General features: G+C 32.2%; 1 non-coding gene across 1 annotated transcript; it reads right to left on the reverse strand.

Moving 5' to 3' along the window:
* Positions 1–1,031: 1,031 nt before the first annotated feature.
* Trnak-uuu lies at positions 1,032–1,104 on the reverse strand. Its single transcript has one exon. It is a non-coding gene; the product is annotated as a tRNA-Lys (tRNA).
* Between the last annotated feature and the right edge of the window lie 19,083 nt (positions 1,105–20,187).

Here is a 20,187-nt window from a genome sequence, read left to right on the forward strand (position 1 = left end):
ATAGGATAAAAGGATTCTTTACATTAAAAATAATAATTACTAAAATATATTGTCATTTTATGTGAAAATAAATTGTAATTAATGATTCAAATTTAACAAACATTTGGTGTCGTATTTACTTTGGTTTAAATGAAATATAAAAGGTTTCTGGTCGATAAATGAAATAATTGTAGTCAGGTCCGATCGTAAAAAACCTCTGGGACCTTGTTTTCGGTTTTCCGAATTCAGGGTTGGGCCCAACAAAAAAGAAGAAGAGACACGCTATATTACACATATAATTTGAAATAATATATGAGTGTCCGGTTCTTTTGTCTCCTACTGTACTCGATGCTACTCGACGAAAATCTGGACAGTGGGGATTGTGTATCAGGGTAGCGTTGCATAGGGCAGGTGTAAACAGGGGTAATACAATCTTATTGAAAAATGGAATTTGAATTACCATCTGGTACGTCCGGTAGCGTTGCATCGGGTGAGTTCCTCGCTTAAATGTCATGGCAAATATAGTTCATCAGATGTGCCTCATAAATTTTCGCTCTTACCTAGGTCTCATTACAAAACGTTTGTCAAACAACCGGTACAAATATACCATTTGGAGCTCGACGTTTTTAAACCGATTACATTTAATTTAGGAAGAGGGAAAGGAAAAAGGTTTAGCTAAATATAATCACGCATCTCCGTGGAAGGGAAACCGTCTCTTAAGATACAAAAGAGCCTGAAGGCCAAGAGGGGATCAAGTTAATTCTTCATTCTGTTCAGTTAAGGTAAAATGCTACCAAAAAGAAGCCCTTATATCTCTTGTTGTTAGTAGGCTTAACTGAATTTGACATCATGGGGTTTGTTAGCTGTGTGGAAACCGTACATCTTATTTTATTTAAATGCTTTCCGATTTTATTGTTGTTTACGTCTGGACAAAAAGCAAATGCTTGTTAATTACTAGTAAAAACGCTGTTATTTTTTCATTACAAACTATATCTGCACCTTTTAATTAATTAATCTTTTATGTAAGGTATTGGTTGAAATAAAAAAGTCAGTGTCACGAGTGGGATTCGAACCCACAACATTCGGCTAAAAACGCCGCTGCTCTACCACTTGAGCTATCGTGACTTTGATTCACTCGGACACCAACTCCCTATGTCAACTTACAACCATTTGAATTTCTCCCTCCTTTTAGCAATTTTTGGATTGTCGCGTAATCAGGATACGATTCTCGGCGACACATGAATTGGCCACGGAGAGGTGTTAGTGAAGATATACTTCGTTTTACTTGTTAAATCCATTATATTTCGAGCACCGATTGACCAAATAACTTCTTTCAATTCATTAATCTTTTCATGTAAGGTTTTAGTTTAAATGAAAAAGTTAGTGCCACAATCTGCAACGTTTAATTTACAACGTTTTATTTATGGCATTTTTATCAATTAAAAAGCCCGAAAAGAGATTTAAAGACAAACCGTGTTTATATCCATTGAACATTCTTTCAACAACATTCTTTCTAACCAACATTTAACCATTTCCGTCTACCGCAATATTAGAGTACACATAAAAATAAAATCTTAGGAATTTAATATCACCTGGAAAAAAGGGGCAACACATACATCCTCACCTGATTATTTCATCAGTTTTAAACTTTTTATTGTTATAACTTTATCAGTTTTTCTTTAAAATATTTTATATCGGGTTGTCCGGAAAATAATGCAGGATTTTAAGTTTTCATTAAAAAAAATCTATATAAAATATTCTGTTTACGTTTACAGGATTACTCATTTGTATNTTTTGATTAAAGAACATTGCTTTAAAGTAACTAGTTTCTTTTTTTTTGTTTAATACCAAAATCCTGCATTATTTTCCGGACAACCCAATATTAGCCCATTTTTTAAGACATAAACATACGTCATTTTAATAGTTAATAAGAATCACCAAACACTGAGGAAGGAGAAAATATATCTGCTAAAGCTCGGCAAACGTGGCTATTGTTTTACTGAGTTGATCAGCACCCGATCTACTACCTCTATCTGGAAGTCGATTCAACAAAATAAAATCTGAATGTTAAAATTTAATGGTGGTTTTCTGATCGCCGACTAATATCAAGTTCAACACTTTGATAAATGCTTTCAACAGATGAGAGAATTGTGAAGTGTGGTTGGTTTCAAACATTTAAACTCGTACTGATTTGATATTGTATAAAATTATTAGTCTTTGGAATGTAACCAATAGAGTTTTAGATATAACTTTAAATTTTTCTTTTTTTCTCCGTTTTTAAACAATCAAGTTATTTTCTATTGTTGCAAAAGTCTTTTTCATTTAGATAAATTTATTCTGTTTCACCTCAAAGAAGCCGATGCCTTATACAAAAATGTCTTTTCTATACCGACATCCTTCTCCACCCATTCAAAATCCAACATATATAAACACAAAATAGCAAAATCTCACTGGCACTCTCGACACGACACGCAAGAATGACACAATTACACAGAAAACAAACACTTTGAGTGAGTAGAAATACTTTGATTGAATACATAAAATATATTTTGCATTGTATAAATTCACTTTTCCACATCTTAAATGTATTTGTTAAATGTAGACAATGTTTGTAAATCCCTGAAGATGATCTCAATAAAGATCGAAACGTTGGCACGATAAATAAAATGTTTTTCTGAAACCTAAATCACACCAGACCGCATCTTAAGATTTCTAAATAAATATTTATTCTGTTTTGAAATTAACAATTTTATAAAACAATAAAACAGTGCTCTTATCTTTTAATGTTTCATTAAAAGCATAGTCATTATCAATGCACACAATAATGAAACATACACATTCAATATCTTCTCTCTCTCTATATATCTATATATCTATCTATCTATCTCTCTATCTATCTCTCTATCTATCTATCTATCTCTCTCTTTCTCTCTTTTCGCGATATTTCATTCCTCTTGCAATTAATGCAATTAAGTATGTTATGTATGTCTCTCTCTCTCTCTCTCTCTCTCTCTCTCTATTCATCTATCTATCTGCTTATTTCATGTACTATACTTCATTCTCACGATTTTTAACTATTTCTTGTTCTGAGATCACTCGTTTTTTACCTTTTTCTACCATCCCTTACACTCCTTTTCAGTCACTTTAGTTCTTAAGAAACAACTCTTTTACGTGAACCATCCGGTTTTTTCTCATTTTGAACAAAATTAACGAACGTTATATTTTCATTCGATGTTTGACAGTGCAGTTTAACAGTGTCAATTTTTTTAAACAATTTTCAACGAAATGCAAGAATTTTCTTTTACAGTTAAAAATAATAAATAATCGTTCTAAATGTAAAATGTGGCAAATAAACAATAAAAATATAAAATATCAAATATAAGTTTAAATATGGACTTTATACCGATATGTATTTTAACTTACAAATGGTTGCTACTTACGAGTGGTTTGAATTTGAATGAAACGTTTTTTACGTGATAACACGTCAAAAAATAACATTCAGGAATTTTAGGCTAAACAATAAATTGAAAATAAATAAATTTCCCTACAAGAACGAATACGATAAATATTGTGAAACAAATAAACTTTACAATTCACACTGCATTTGAAAACCAAGAGGTGATCAGGGTATTCATAAGCGATCTTCGCAGCGCACTATCCTCGTAGATAAATTTTTTAAATGGAATGAAAAGGGAGGCTATAAACTTTTGTGTTTCTTTCCTAAAAGTTCCCTGCCAAAAGACGAAGTGTTAAAATACTAAAATAACTACTCTTGATGGAATCGTGGAATATGAAGTTTCCTACGGATCACTACTTGGTCTGTTTATTATACATTTAACCAAAAAAATTCTCTTAAGCTCAAACTGCTAATGACGTATTAAAAGCGCTTGAATATTTCGTATTGAACAACATTCATATCAAAAAAAATTATGAGGATCATGGAACAAAGAAAATACAATTCATATTACGAATCCTGAATTTAAAATTACAGAAGAGAAAATACTGTAATGGTTAACCCAAATTCTTGTTTCAGTTTAGCTGAGCTTTTTATTTCAGATGTAGACATAATCTAGTGATACATAATATTAATACAAAATCTTTAAATATAGAAAAATGTAAATGTTATTGTACATATGCCTATAAAAAATACCTTATTGCCTATACAAATATACGATTGTTAAAAACTTGCAGATGAGCTTTATGCGTCAGGAAACAATTTAAGTATTTGAACCGTTATCTGTACTTTTGATAAATAATTGAAATGTGAAACAGGTTTCACGCTTTGTGTGATTTCTTTTAGAAGTTTGAACACGATAAGATATTAATCAGACCAATGAAATATTTAAAAAGGAAAACAGATACCATGCATTTAAATTGATTTTTCCTTCACTTATTGTTGGATATTTCGAATCTGGATTATAAAAACATCGTAAATTTTTCCCATGTTATGTTAATGTTAACTCTTTGGAAAAACTTACAATTTTTTCTATTCAGATTTATAGCTGATTTTTCGTTTATGTTAATTGGTTGGTGGGTGTGTTTTCAGACTTTCTGACCGAAAAATTGTAGAATCTTAAAGCCATAGAAAAAGTATGACCTTTAGTAGGTGTAGGTTAGGCTTTCCTGTATGACCCGAATTAATTTTTCCTCGAGTCACTTGTGTTCCTTTTCAATCTAAAAACGTATTGTTGAAACAACCCTTATACCCGAGAATTTACACTACTTTTAAGTTCGTTATGAACTTCGGTTATTTCCCTGGGCTTTTTGTCACCTTTCCAAATTTGCGAACAGTTTCTACAATGCGGTCTAATAATAAATGTATCGATATGCTATTTCATGGCAGAATTGGGCGGTTTCTGTTTCAGTTTTTACATTTGTAAGGTGGGAACTAACAATAATAATAAAATAAATGGTCAATGGCCAGTACAAAAGCTTTCTTTCTGGTTGGGATTTTGAGAATCCACTGTTTTGCACCTTTGAATTAATTCAGTGTGAAGAAATTTCCCCATACAATTGTTTAGTATGGGTTTTGGTATGCCAATATATGTTTATAGAATTTTTGCAAGTCTGTAAGCTTATTTTATCTCAGGAGTGGGGCATTCCCTAACTAACATTGGTTTTAAGGTGAAGATGATTTAAACGTTCAGAGCAGGATGTCTAAAAATTAGTATATCTGCGTATATTTTCATCCTTTTTTTATAAATTTCTCGTACTCAGTGCATATTGCATGAATTCCAACGACGAAGTGTTAATGTTGAGCCAAGAGGTCAACATGGCCGTTCAATTCTGTCCATATTTCATGTCCTAATTTATTTGCCTGGGTTCAAATCCGGGCAGAACCCATGAAACCTTTTTAGGTTTTAGTGCTTTTTTAGTTAGAAACAATATGGAAAAAATATTGAAAGTATTCGATAGACCTTTCAATTGCGGCACACGTCAGGTTGTTGGACGTTAAGATTGTATCAAAGAAATTAATTTTGTACTCAAGACGATATATGGATGAGATTTAACCATTCTTCGTGAGATTTATTTATATAAAAATATCCGAAAAATGAAAACTAAATTATTTAAAAAATGAACTGCCTTCATGAACCATCTCCATAAATGAAAACAAGTATCTGCCTGTATTTAAGCTCTAGTTAAAGCGAATCTGAATAGTATGAAAAACAGCCAATTATGTCAAGAAAGCATTAGCAAGAAAGCAAGGTTTAGGAGAGCATTTTCCCTTGCCAAAAACTGCCAAGGAAAAGGATAGAACGAGATATCTCAGTCGAAACTTTACGGCCTTTCCACCAGCTAGGACGTGATTTTTCCAGTCAGCATGGCGGGAAGTGTGTAAATAAGAGAGGTTTTAGGTCACAGCCACTATTGCTAGTGTAATCTGGGGCCATTTATTAGATTTTTTTCTGCCACATTCAACGACATTATTGACGGCCAATATTTCTTAAAGCTAAATAAATTACATATATTGTTTATAGAAATACTTGACATGAAGTGTTTTCTTTTATTCTGAATAAAAATAAAACCAAAAACAAAAATATATTTTCGTAGGTTTTGATGTTTACGCAAATTTAAATAAATGAATCTTTCTTGTTGATAAATGTTTTTTATTGTTAAATATTATCTAAAATAAATAATATACCTTTTTGTAAGAATCTTTTTGTAAATCAGTCTGTTTAAAAATATACCCTAAGCCGAGTCCACATTTGGGTCAAAGTTGCGCGTCTTTGTTACGGGACTGAATTTCCTTTGAATCAGGAGTGCTGAGATTCAAACAACATGACACCTTGTATCTGGAGTGTATTTGCGAGTCTACGTGATTCAAAATTTTGAGTCCCATCGAAACGGGCTTCAGTGATACAATGTTACGCAAAATTACAAGCGTAGACGCACGTTCTGGGGGCAGTCGGAGTATGGTTGTGAGTTTTTACGCTAGGGGAAATTGAATTTATAAATTTTGTGTTTTCTTTAAACACATTTGCAAAAGATTATCAAAATCTTTAGGTGTTATCCTTAAAAAGTTGACAATGCCCTACCAACTTCTATCCTTAATGTGTCCAAAATGGCATGTATCATTGTGTTACATTTACGGACCCACGATCTTCTTTTATTTCTATTTTTATTTAATAATAATAATGACAGGGCAATACCCCACGAGGCCTAACTCCTGAGACATTTTCTAGGAAACTGCCACTGTAGTGTAGACGTGTCTTACTGTTGCGGGCAGCCCTCAAACAGACGTGCAATATTGAATCTGGGCTGTCCCCAACAAAGACGCGCAACTTTGACCCTAGAGTGGACTAAGTTTAACAAATGTCTAAGTCATTATTGGCTAGCTTTTAAAACAAAAGCGTCTAGAGGAAAAATATACTGTGGCTATTTTTATTCTTATGTTTTGATAATATTAATACTTTACAATCTTTTTTTCAGCGTGTGTTTATTAAATTCTTTAAAAATATTTTTGTCACATAAAAACATGTTTTTACATCAAAAATCATCTCTAAATATCTCATTATTTTCGATTTTAAAAGATTTAAATTAAAGATTTTAATTGTATAATTTAATTTTCATAGTATATAAAAGTTAAAGAGGACCACGGTGGGGGGGTATTAGGGCGTCCGACTCGTATTTACCACGCTAGGGGTACTTGGTTCGAATCGCGGCAGAAACCATAGCTTTTTAATTGATAATGGTATGAAAAATGTATTGTAAAATTACAATTAATTAAGGTTTTTAGTTGAGATGAAAAAAAGTTAATGGCACGAGCGGGATTCGAACCCACGATCTTCGGCTAGATACGCCGCTGCTCTACCACTTGAGCTATCGTGACCTCGATCCACTCGGACATCAACTTCCTATCTCAAGTTTTTCATCTCAACTAAAAACCTTAATTAATTGTAATGTATTAATTGGTCAAGCGGACCACGAAATTAGTGAATGTATTGTAAAATATTTTGACTTCTCTTCCGTGAAACGGGTTGGGTTATTGGGCGTTCAGCTTTCCTAAATGACAGAAATTGTTTTACATTTTGACTTTTATAAAAGAGAAACTTATAAATCTAGACTCATTGGGAGATTGAGCTATTGAAATAATATCAATTTGTTAAAGCTATATTCATCACAAATTAATTAAAATAAAATTTTAAAATAAAATAAAATAAATTTTATTTCTTATTTTCGACATTGACTACGGCCCGGCTACTTTACCAATGGTCCATTAATGATCAAAGTACGTCCTTGATCAACGTGTACGTGAAACAGAATTTCAGTTCTAAACCAGGGCCACAGTTGACCTTTAAAACTGCGTTTCCTGATTAGAAAAAAGAAAAGAGTTGATTTTTTAGATGGTGGATGGGAATTTACATAATAACACCAATTTCCGGGAATAATAAACAACCAGCATAAGTTCAGCCGGTCATCGAACAAAACCGCGTATTGGCCCTCCCAAAGTATCCAAAAGCGGAACTGACCAAATGGATATAGAAATTCCTAGTATTTTTCCTTTTATGTTAATATAAGCATTTCTGAAGGTTGATAATAATTATACTAGATCTCGCAATGAAAACTATTCAAGAAATTAGTCACATTTTGCGGTGGTCGACTTTTCTTATGAATGAATGAATAGCTTTTGAGTGGATGGATATGAAGTATAGGATCGAATTTGCGGTTGTATATTTTTTTTATGAAAGAATAGTTCCAAACAGGGGAAAATCAATAAAATAGCAAAAGAATCGTTATGATTAAGATCTTTTCTTACATTAAGTGCTTGATGATAAGTTGTCGAGCTTTGCATGTTTTGGATTAAGTTAGGCTTTGTAGTAAGTTGACGGAAATGAAAAACAGCATTTAAAATCAAGGCGGTTTTTAGATTATTTTGTTGCAAGCTTTTCGAACAGGTTTTGTAGTTGTTTAAAGAAGATGTCACAATATATCTAATTGCAGGAATTTAACATGTGCTTAATTTTTGTGTGAATGAATAGTTTTAATAAAGATCAAATAAACTAAATGGCAATGAATAGCAATTTTTGGGCTCTTTTGTTATTGAAAGCGTATCCAACATGACAAGTGTATATAGAAGCACTTGAAATGAAAAACAGATGTTTGTTCTTGGATGAGAGAAAAGAAAAGTTCAGACATAAACAAAAATGCAGTTTTTTAGACCTTATTTTACTTTCAGAATAAAAGATATCCATAAATTTGCCCAATGTTTACAGTTGTTGACTTTTTATGAATGAATAATTTTCAAATGGAGAAAAAATCAACAACAAAGTAAATAATCGTAGATTTTTGGCTCTTTTCTCATTGTAATTGAATCTAAGAGTACGATACGAATTTATAGAAGCACTGACAATGAAAAACATTGAAACGTATTTCCAGATTTTAGCAATTGTTGACTTTTTACGGTTTCAATTTATATTTTGATTTGGTTGACAGAAATGATCAAACAAAACCGCTTGTTTAGCTTATATTTTACTATAAGCGTTTATAACAATACCAAAATGTTTAAAGGAGCTTTTATTAAAAAAAAAAAACGTTTCTAATAGGATGGCATATGTTTAAAGTATCTCTCACAATGAAATATATTTAAGTCTAAGTTAACATTTAATAAAATTTTACATTAAAAGGTGGTATCCCTGGTTTATTAAATGAAACCTTTGACGTTGTGTAAACAACATAGAGAAAAACAATTAATTAATCAACTTTGGATCTACCGTTTTTGCTTCCGTTTTAAAAAATTATCTGAAGCAGCAAATGTTTAATTTAAACAATTAACAAAAGAGAAGAGAGTAATTTTGCTAATTACTCTTATTCAAACATAAACTGTACTTGTGTATTAATGTTTCTTTATGTTGTTATTTCTTGTATTTCAATGGGTGCAAATGTGTTAATAACGTCCTTGTTAATTACTTGAAATAATTGTCAGAAAGGTAGCTTTTCTTCTATAAATTACCCAATTTGTATTGTAAGGTATTGGCATTGTTGTTGATTTCTCGCTTTTGATTTTGAAGATTTAATAATTTAGTTAAAGTAATATCTTTTTATTAGGTGATAATGTTAATCTTTTCTCCAAAAAAGCTCGCTCAGAAATAGGGCCAAAATTTATTTTTATTAAAGAACACCACCATTTCCATTGTTATTTTGGAAAAATTCTTCTAATTACTATTTTGGCAAAAGGAAATTTTTGGCCGGGTATGATTGATGAGTAGGAAGTATCAATATTTTATGATTCTGGCTGACAATGTCGAGCCGATGGTAGCGTTTCGGTGGTTGCGTGGTACCGTCGATGTGGAAATGGTCCGTCGGGAGCGGAGAGAGGTATCTAATTGTGTGGGACACACTTTGCAGAGTCATCCATCACAAGCCCTCTTTGATGGGGCCGCTTTTTACCAAGCGGACCAAGAGATTTATTTACCCCGGTGACTGATATTCTGACCGTTCATTCCGGGTAGGGGACACCGGCGTTTCCGCCCTCCGGTCACGCATTTTAGATAAACAACCCAATTTCCAAAACTGCTACGAATGTTTAAATTGTCGCTGTAGAGAGGCGTGATTGGGATATTTCTGCGTTGAAAAAGGGCAGCACGGATGCAATTACGACCCCGCCCATGGGGGGCTTGGGAAAGCATAAATCTCAAGAGAGACGAGACAGGTAAATTATATTTCATTCATAGCCACCCCTAAGTGAAGTTTACCCGCGCTTCTTCGGACTGCTGCTTCATAAATATTACAGCTTGGCTAAAGAATGGGATGGAGACGTGTCAAGAAAACGTGTGTTCTCTGCAGTGGTCGACGACCCACACCCCACATAATAACTCATCTGGCGATAACAAATCATTTAAATCGATTAATCAAATGCTAAGTTTTGAACCAAAAACAGTTCCTGATCATAAAAGCATTCTATACTTTCACTTATAAACTTTGATACAATGTACAAAAAAAATCGTTTTATTGCACTTACGGCTGAATCGAACCGTCATTTACCGGTTTCCTTGAAAGGTAGTCAACTCCAAACAGTCCCTACCGTAAAAACGAACTTTAAAACGGTTATGACAAGGCTTTGTGAGAATAGCCTAGTTTCTAAACGTCCATTATGATGTTCGTTACTACTGGAGAGGCAACCTTTCGCGAATTAGCATGTTGCTTGGACATTTGCGTAATGGGGTGGGGATGAAGAGGACATGAAGACGTGAAGATTTCTATCTTTGTTGCATGTGTTATGCGTGTGTGACATACTTTTCATAGACAGTCAGTTATGGTATGAGGTGGAATCATGCCCGTGTTACAGCTTCCTTACAGTGGCTGCACGTACGTTGGCGGTAGCTCAGTGGAAAAGGGGGGAGTGTGTTGAAGGGTACAAGTGATGGTCGGTGAGGAGTGAAAGTTTATTTACAGGTGTTATGTTGAGCGCCACGGTATTTTTGGAGAAGGATAAATACCGAAACCAGGGGGAAAAAAGGAAAAGAAGAGTGGAGCAATAGAAAGAAAGGGAAAAGGAAGGACAGATACGGTTTCCGTGTCAGGCCCCAGACGACCGATGTAGCGCTTCTGGCTCTCTTCTTTCTGATGGCGCTTCCACCCAAGGTTATGATGGGAGCTAAATGATGAAGTTCTTCCTGCTTCTATCCGAGTTAATTCGTTAACACAAGCAAGATATCTTAAGGTATTTAGCAGGGTTTAAACCTACGATTTTAAAAAAATGAATACTAATCACAACTATTCTATTTACAAGTTCATAGACAAATTCTTTTAAATTAAAAGGTAACAAAAGGCCGAGACTTATAGGTAATGTCTCTAGTCCGGAATTACCAGGCCAGATAAGAAATTGGAAATGAACCAACTCACGGGATCCCTCTTCACTTGCCGGGATCAGCCCTTTCTCTTCGTAGGAACTCTCCGATCAGCACGACTAGGATCACAAGCCACACAAACACATACACTTATTTAAAGAATATTTTCTTTCCTCGCGGAGACCATCTCTTCCTCGGAACGTCTCGGAATCGGAATCTCGGACCCAGTGCCATCCCGATCAGGATCTTGCAGGCCGCGAATTGCTTTCTGCTTCTCGCGCTTCTCTTCTCGGTTCGTCCCGCCACTATTTAAGCTTTATTAATTTTTTTCCCGAAAAGAACGAAAAAAAATGTAATACCCGTATCGAGCTGATTATCATACAGAAGGTGTTTGACATTAAGGTACATTAAAAAAGTTCTTTTAGAAGCTGTGGCAATACACTTCATTTGTTGTGAACAACTTGGTGTTCCATAATATTGAATGATACTGGTATGATGATAACTCGATTTTCAACCGTCATTTGAAGTTTGTAAAGATTACGACATTTGGCAAACAAGTTATTCTGAGGTGAATCCTATATATATATATATATATATGGAGCATCCGAGTATCAAATTAGAAGAAATCCAAGTAATAAGTTGTTGGTTAAATATTAAACTATGACCAAATTATTTTCCGTTTATTGGTGAATTTTCTTTTAAACCAACATACCTAAGTAGAATTTATTAAAACTCATGGATTTATTATCGCTTTTCATTTGGCAATAATAATAAATATGACTATTTATATACGATGAAAATATATTGGGTTGTCCGGAAAATAATGCAGGATTTTGGTATTAAACAAAAAAAAAGAAACTAGTTACTTTAAAGCAATGTTCTTTAATCAAAATAATTTCCCATACTCTCAATACATTTCTCCCAACGTGTTGGTAACTTATTAATTCCGNCAAATGAGTAATCCTGTAAACGTAAACAGAATATTTTATATAGATTTTTTTTAATGAAAACTTAAAATCCTGCATTATTTTCCGGACAACCCAATATATAGTTTAAAATAAACAACAAAATACGATTGACCGCGTTTTGTCTTTAAGTGTATTAAAAAGGTTTCAAATGCATTTCTGCTTATACTCCTTTCATTTGAGGAATTAGAAGCAATTAAATTATGTGACATATTTTTACGAACAATCAAAGCCACCCCGCCACAAATGAATCATTAGGTTTCCGTTGTTTGCCATACATCGGAATTATCGGAAAAAGTTAGTAAAATTTTTAAACAAGAAGGTTTTAGAATAGCTTTTAGAAGTACGGGTTCACTTAAAAACATCCTCTCAAAACCTAAAGACAAAGTAGACAACTTGGCAAAAAGCGGGGTTTACCAACTCAATTGTAATGATTGTGATATTAAATATATAGGACAAAGCGGTAGAGAAATAAAAACAAGAGTAAAAGAACACTTGCCTAAATCGAGCAAATTTTCGGAATTTAAGGACCATCTAAAAGAAACAAAACATAATTTCAATTCAAATCTAAATACAAGAGTGTTACATAGTTTCAACAAAGGGAAAGAATTAGATTGGTTTGAGAAATTTGAAATTAAAAAATGTAAAATTGAACATGGTGATAAATGCATTAATAATATAACAGATTTTGATCTACCTCCCATTTTAAATATGTACATAAATAATATCAAACATCCAAATAATTACACTAATTATTTTAATTGTTATTATTTTTATAGTAATTTATAGTAATATTAAGTATTTATTATTCTAATATTTATTTGTGTTATAATTTCCGCGTTTCACACGTTCAAATTGAGCGTCATTAAAAAAAATCAGCTGCTAATTGGAACATCGCGTTGGCGAATCTATCAGCGGTTTCATTTTGGCAATTCATGTCGAGAGACGTGGTTGTGGAAGTCCTTCAACCTGATGATGAGCTAAAAGGCTCGAAATCCGGATCGTTACAAAACAATTTACTGTGAGTAGGAACTATCTTTTTAAAAACGAACAAAGCTGTACCACTACAAGGGATATACATTGGGTGAACAGCAGTTTCTGATTTGGAAAATATATGTTGATCTTTGACATTTGGCAGTATGTTTAGTTCGTTGTAACGGAAAGTTAGAAAACTGTGAATGCTGTTAGAAGTGGAACTAGTTTCTCAACTATTGTCTTGAGGATGGATGGTGGTTGGTCTTTTGAGACAGGAGGAGGAATAATGTGACTTTAGAGAATCTGAGTATATCTGACGGTTCGACCATTAGTCAAATCTTCTCTTTAATTTGAAAAAATATTTGGGCGCAATAGTTCGTTATGGAGGTGGCATGATCAATGGAAACTTAACTAGGGTTTACTTAGGTTTTGAACAGATTTCACTCAAGTAATAATCACCACATTTCGTTACGTCGGTGAATGGTTGCTGAAAGAAAATTTGTTTTTCTAAAATGGCATCGTTCGTATTGATCGATTAGGCGATTTCATATGTTTCTTCCACTTGAATGAGAAAGCAGTATAGATATGGTTAAAAAATATATATCTCATCGTTTGTGCTTAACGGGAGTTTAAAGAAAAAGATAATTTTTTTCCACCTCTCTTGAGGGAATCGTAAAAATCTTGCTCATTATAATTCATTATTATAATTTTATAATATGTGTATAATGTTCTTTTTTTTCTGAAGTTTTCTTGAAAATTGGACAAAAGGAAATAGACTATTATTACATTTAAATGGTTGGATAGATGGTAAGAGCCAAGGGAACTCCAAACACAACAGCCTGAGATTTTCAACATTCAACTTAAGTCTATTTTAATCAAGTTTAAAGTTTTCCTGAAATCATATGAATGCACAATGTAAGAAAAGAGGTGTATATGAACTGTAAAATTGGGAAAAAAGTTGCATAAGCGATATTTTATCTATTTGAGTAAATACTATAATATAGTAATGTACTTTCAAAAAGGTATAAACAAATTTGACTAGCATAATTGGATGCAGTCAAAAAACTGTTTTAAACACAAATTTCCACAAAAATTTGAAAATATAAATCTTGAGATACAACCTAGCTATAAAACAAACATGGCCTATTGAGGAGATCTAGAGAACAATAGGTCGAGAAAATAATTCCTTCTTTGTTTTTGATAAAACCAGAATTTATAATAATCTGGCCATTTCAATTGTCGCCGAGAATCAAATAGATTACACGACATTTGAAAAATGACAAAAAGGAGGGAAAATTCAGAAGTTGAGGTTGAGATGGGAAGTTAGTGTCCGAGTGGATCGAAGTCACGAGAGCTCAAGTGGTAGAGTAGCGGCGTATCTAGACGAAGGTCGTGGGTTCGAATCCCGCTCGTGACATTAACTTTTTTATCTCAACTAAAAACCTTAATTAATTTGAAGATATTAATTGGCCAAGCGGACCACGAAATTAGTTAATTTAATGAATTAAAATGAAGTATACTAGGTACACTAAAGCTCCTCTCCGTGGACATTTCAATTGTCGCCGATAATCAAATAGAAAACAGGAGATTTGAAAAATTGCAAACAGGAGGGAAAATTCAAAAGGTGGGGTTGACATGGGAAGTTGGTGTCCGAGTGGATCGAGGTCACGATAGCTCAAGAGGTAGAGCAGCGGCGTATCTAGCCGAAGGTCGTGGGTTCGAATCCCGCTCGTGACATTAACTTTTTTATCTCAACTAAAACCCTTAATTAATTGAAAGATATTAATTTACATTGTACTCAAAACCTTTCAGAAAAAAATTAGCCAGTAGGTCAATTGGTGTTTATCTGCTTCATATTGTTTGCACGTATCACTATCATTGTCAGTCATTTGCTTCATATTTGTTCATGTAAATTATTTACTATGTAGTTATTGTTCTTATAGTTATTTTTAGTCACAGGACCATCCAAATAAATATAATTCGTCAGGGCAACTATGCTAGTTTTTTAAAATACTGCAAATGTACAAAGAAACAAGTATTCATACATATTCTTCTAGTAATAGACTCATTCCATATGCCTATTTTTTATGTGAAAGGTATCTAACTTAAGAATTGGCATTCTGCCTTTCTCCCTACCATCGAGACATCAGCGGTAAAATCATTAACAGGCGGGCTATTAAAACCAGCTTGGGAATTTGTAATGGTTGGTAATGGTTTATTGTTGTGCTATTTGATCACGTAATATCAAAATACCAAATATCTAAAAGAAAAAACATTAAAGACTTTCTGTTCACTAATAAACGTTTTAATGTTTTTATATGTTTTCAACATCATATCAAATAAACTGAAATATATATTAAAATTTCTCTTGGAAGGATAAAAACGCTTTTTTGTCTTTCTAATAATCTAACTTTTTTATCCTGTGCGACGGCAATGTTGATCCCATTCTACATTATTTATCAATCTTTCTAGGGTATTTCTTTTGTAGAAATTGTTTCTCATGGACTAGTATTTCGTTTCGACTAGCAACCGATATGAATGTTAAGCATTTCTAATTTAGTGCGTGTTCTCCATCGTTTTTTGAACTTAGCGAAGCATGCTGTTATGAAATAGTGACAAAAATAAATTCAATCCTGGAGAAGAAGTCCAAACAAATGTATTTTGTTTATTCAAATAGTCTATGTGCCTAGATGAATTTGTTTTACTTGGAAAAATATTTAAAATTTTAATTTTTAAAAACATGTTTTGAAAAAAAATAAATTGTCTAGTATAAAAAATATAGAAAAAATTTCAATAATAATTACTAGCTGTATTACCAAATAAAATTTCATGGAATTTAACTTACAGGCTCTCAGAGACAGAGGCAGTAGCTTAGTGAGAAATTATTTCCTATATCAGCATAACTGTTGCCTGTTATTAATCCAATGGCGCATCTCAGACATTGTCAATTATTACTTAATTCATTATCGATTCCCATTGTCTGCTATGACTATTGTTGACTCGAGAACTGTATAGAGATTGTGTACAGCGCAAACAATTTACACAGATAGGGATGAGTGTTTAACGAGCTAACTTGCCTAATCAAAACCAGAAGTAAAACAAAGTTTGTAGCATTAACAAAAGAAGTTTATTTCAATCAAAACTACTTAAATTTTACGATATAAACATACAATTACAGAATTACATCTTCTTATATATATTTTAGAACGCTACTGCGCAAGACGAAAAGCCCCTTATTCATCATTATACACATCCTAGGTTTCAGTGGTCAATTTTTTTCCTTGGACTCATCTTAAGATTTCTAACTGTCTTATTTGTTGCATGTCCATATCGTGAAAGTTTCAGAAGATAATTTACCAGTATAGATTAAAATTGTCATTGAAACATGTCTATTCCATGCTAATACATAATGCGTTTAAAACGCATCTAGTGATAATCAATATCTAGGAATTATCTCTGCAACGGAAAAGAATCCAAAATTTTATTGAATAGTTGAAAAAGCTTTACAGCGAGAAATAAGACTTTTTCAATTGTCTGTATTTATTGAAAAATTCACATTTTCCAGCATAAAATCGCGTTTTTGTTGGAATGTTACGAGATGATTTTAAGGAGCGATGGAAAGTTTTAATAATTATCGTGAAGATGTTTTAGAAACAGTGATGACCAAGGAATTTTAAAAATAATGTACATTTAATGACAAAAAGGTTTCAAGTTTGATAAAATGAGATATTTTTTTTAAATCACGTTTCCACTCATATATTTTCACTTTTAATTAATATTATCAACCCAATTTTATAACAAATTTTCATAAAATATTCATAACTAAAAAATTGTAAAAACATCTACACTTTATGAGAAAAAATGTTTGAAAGTAAATAAAATTGATATGTTTTTTTAATATTAATTTTTCTTACCCAAATTCTAACCTTTGACTGAATGCTATCAATCCAATCTGATATCAATAATTAATAATATTTAAAATAATGGTTGAGAAAAGTTTTGACTAAACGATTGTTAAAATAATGTACAGTTTTTGAGAAAGATTTGAAGTTAGGTAAAACTTCAATTTTTTACAATATCACGTTTTCACTAGTACAATTGGTCTTTTGGGTCAATGTTATGAACCGATTTTGATACCAATAATTAATAACATTTTAGTAATTGGTTGAAAATATTTTACTGTAAAATAATGTACAGTTTATATTCAAGAATAGTTTCTATTTAGATAAAATTGACAGTTTTTTAAGTATTATGTTTTTACGCGCAAAATCGCTCTTTTGAATGCTTGTATCAGCAGATTCTGATACCAATAGTTAATAATATTTAAGTAACTGGTTAAGAATAGTTTTGTTAAAAGGATTGTGAAAATAATGTATGGTTATGAGAAATAAATGTTCCAACGAAGATAAATTTGATAATTATTTTTTAAATACGTATTAGGTTTTCTCGCATAAATTCTCACTTATTCTGAATGTTATCTACCGTTAATTTTAGAAAATCTTCATAATAATTATGAAAATATTTGGGCAAGTGATGGCCAAGAAATTGTGAAAATAATGTACCGATGTTGATTAAAAAAGGTATTGAGGTAGATAAAATTTACAATTTTTTAAATATTAATTTTCTCGTTCAAAATCCAATTTTTGTATAAATGTCATCAACCCATTTTGATACCAATGATTAATAATATTTATGCAGAGATTTTATCTTAATCCACTCTATTCGACAAATGCAGATAATTATATACGTACATATAATAGAGTGGGTGAAAATAAACATAAATTTTAATCACAACCTAATGAATACAAATAAAAATGACGATTTTATCAAAATAAGATAATGTAGTTTTTTATTTATGTAAATGGTTTAGAATACGTTTTGCTACAGGATTGTGAAAATAATGTATGGTTATGAGGAATTAATGTTTCAGGTTAGATAAAATAGAATTTATGTTTAAATTCTTGTCAAGTTAAAATCAAACACTTAAGTAATATTTTTTAATGATGTTTGGCACGCATTAACAAATAATATTTCAAATTAATTCGATGGTTTCTGATGCTTTAAATTGAGCGTGTGGATGAATTTAAAAGGAATCTCGTGGCTCTGAACAATTAGAATTTGGAATGTCGGAATAAAAAGCAAATTGGAGAAGAAAGGCAGATGCAAGCAGAAATTTTTTTCTGGTTACCAAAGAGTAAATAATTTAAAAAAATAATGAAAAATTTTATTTATTAGTTTTTTTCCATTATTGATATAGGTAAATGTGTAAATCAGAATTTTATAACCTTTTCTTTGACAAGCCCCAATTAGACATTTTCAAATCCCTTCTACCCCTCCCCTTAACTCCAGCGTACATAATATATAATGTTGAAATCCTCACAATACAATTATTGATAACCAGTATACCAAATTTTTTTAAACCCCGTTCCTTAAAATTAGAGCATTGGGCCGAATATGAGAGGTAATAAATTGTCTGATCTGGAACTCATTTTGTGATGTTCTTCAATTTTTAAAATAAGTTATACTCCTTTAACGCACCAATATCAAAAGACTTCGATCACACGTGATAAGATCGCATCAGTAAAAATCAATCAGTCGTTGGTGGAGGCTAACGAGTTTGTTGCAACATGACACCTGAGATTCAAGTCCAAAATATTTTTAAAAAAGAGCATCTTGTAGGTCCAAATTATACTTCGTCGCGAAATAATTGACTTTACGCACGTTAACAGGTGCATCGTTGATAAATATTTACCAGAAATTAATTAATATCCAGCTAAAGTAAAAATTAGTCAATTATAGTGAAATTTGTAAATTTATTATCTCGAAAAGAAAAAAACTCCCATAAGTTTTATAGGTTTCGTTGAAAAATCCAAATTTAACAAAATAACAGATTTAATCCTTTTTAAAAAGATAGTTCCTACTCACTGTAAGTTGTTTTGCAACGATCCGGATTTCGAGCCTTTTAGCTCATCATCAGGTTGAAGGATTTCTACAACCAACAGCTGATTTTTTTAATGGCGCTCAATTTGAACGTGCGAAACGCGGAAATTATAACACAATCCAAATAATTAAACTAATTATTTTAATTGTTATTATTTTATAGTAATTTAATAATATTAAGTATTTACTAGTATAATATGTATTTGTGTTATAATTTCCGCGTTTCGCACGTTCAAATTGAGCGCCATTAAAAAAATCAGCTGCTAATTGGAACGTCGCGTTGGCGGAGGTATCAGCGGGTTCACTTTGGCAATTCATGTCGAGAGACGTGGTTGTAGAAGTCCTTCAACCTGATGATGAGCTAAAGGCTCGACATCCGGATCGTTGCAAAACAACTTACTGTGAGTAAGAACTATCTTTTTAAAAAGGATTGAACACCACACTCACTCCATAATTTATCATTTCTATTAAATAACAGATTTATTTGCCTCCCTCTGATAAAACAAGTTATGTTAGTCGGCAATAACAAAATAATAATTGAGATTATTTCATGTCAAATATTGCGATGACAATTTTTCATTCGCCCTGTTTTCAGCCGTAAAAAAAACAACAGAAAAGTTAGTGGGAAAAGGATCGGTTGACGAGAATACGTTCAAGGGATTTCAGGAGAAAGTAATCCATATAACCGGGGTCCCCAGAAGGAAACGTCGATGCATACAGAAAGTTCACTTGTCTCCGAAAGTTCATCTTTTGGGTCTTTGTCGGATTTTTCCAAGCCTGATAGACCAGGAAGAAAGACGGTTTTTTCTTTGGGAAGGATTAATTAGTATTCAGTTACAATTTGCAAATCGACGTTTAATAATTGAAATATATTGATAACTGATGAGTGTTTGCCTTTTAACCAGGTGGAAACTGTTCAGTTTTAGTTGACATAATTTTTTTTCTAAGGAGTTCTGTAATGTCAAAAAAGTTGTTAATTGTTCCAGTGACATTTTAGTTTATAAAATATTAAAAGTGGTTAACTTTTATATTTTTTATAT

This window comes from Cimex lectularius, unplaced genomic scaffold (assembly GCF_000648675.2).
Source record: "Cimex lectularius strain Harlan isolate CLEC.00 unplaced genomic scaffold, Clec_2.1 scaffold308, whole genome shotgun sequence".
In the NCBI taxonomy this organism is placed as follows: Eukaryota; Metazoa; Arthropoda; class Insecta; order Hemiptera; family Cimicidae; genus Cimex; species Cimex lectularius.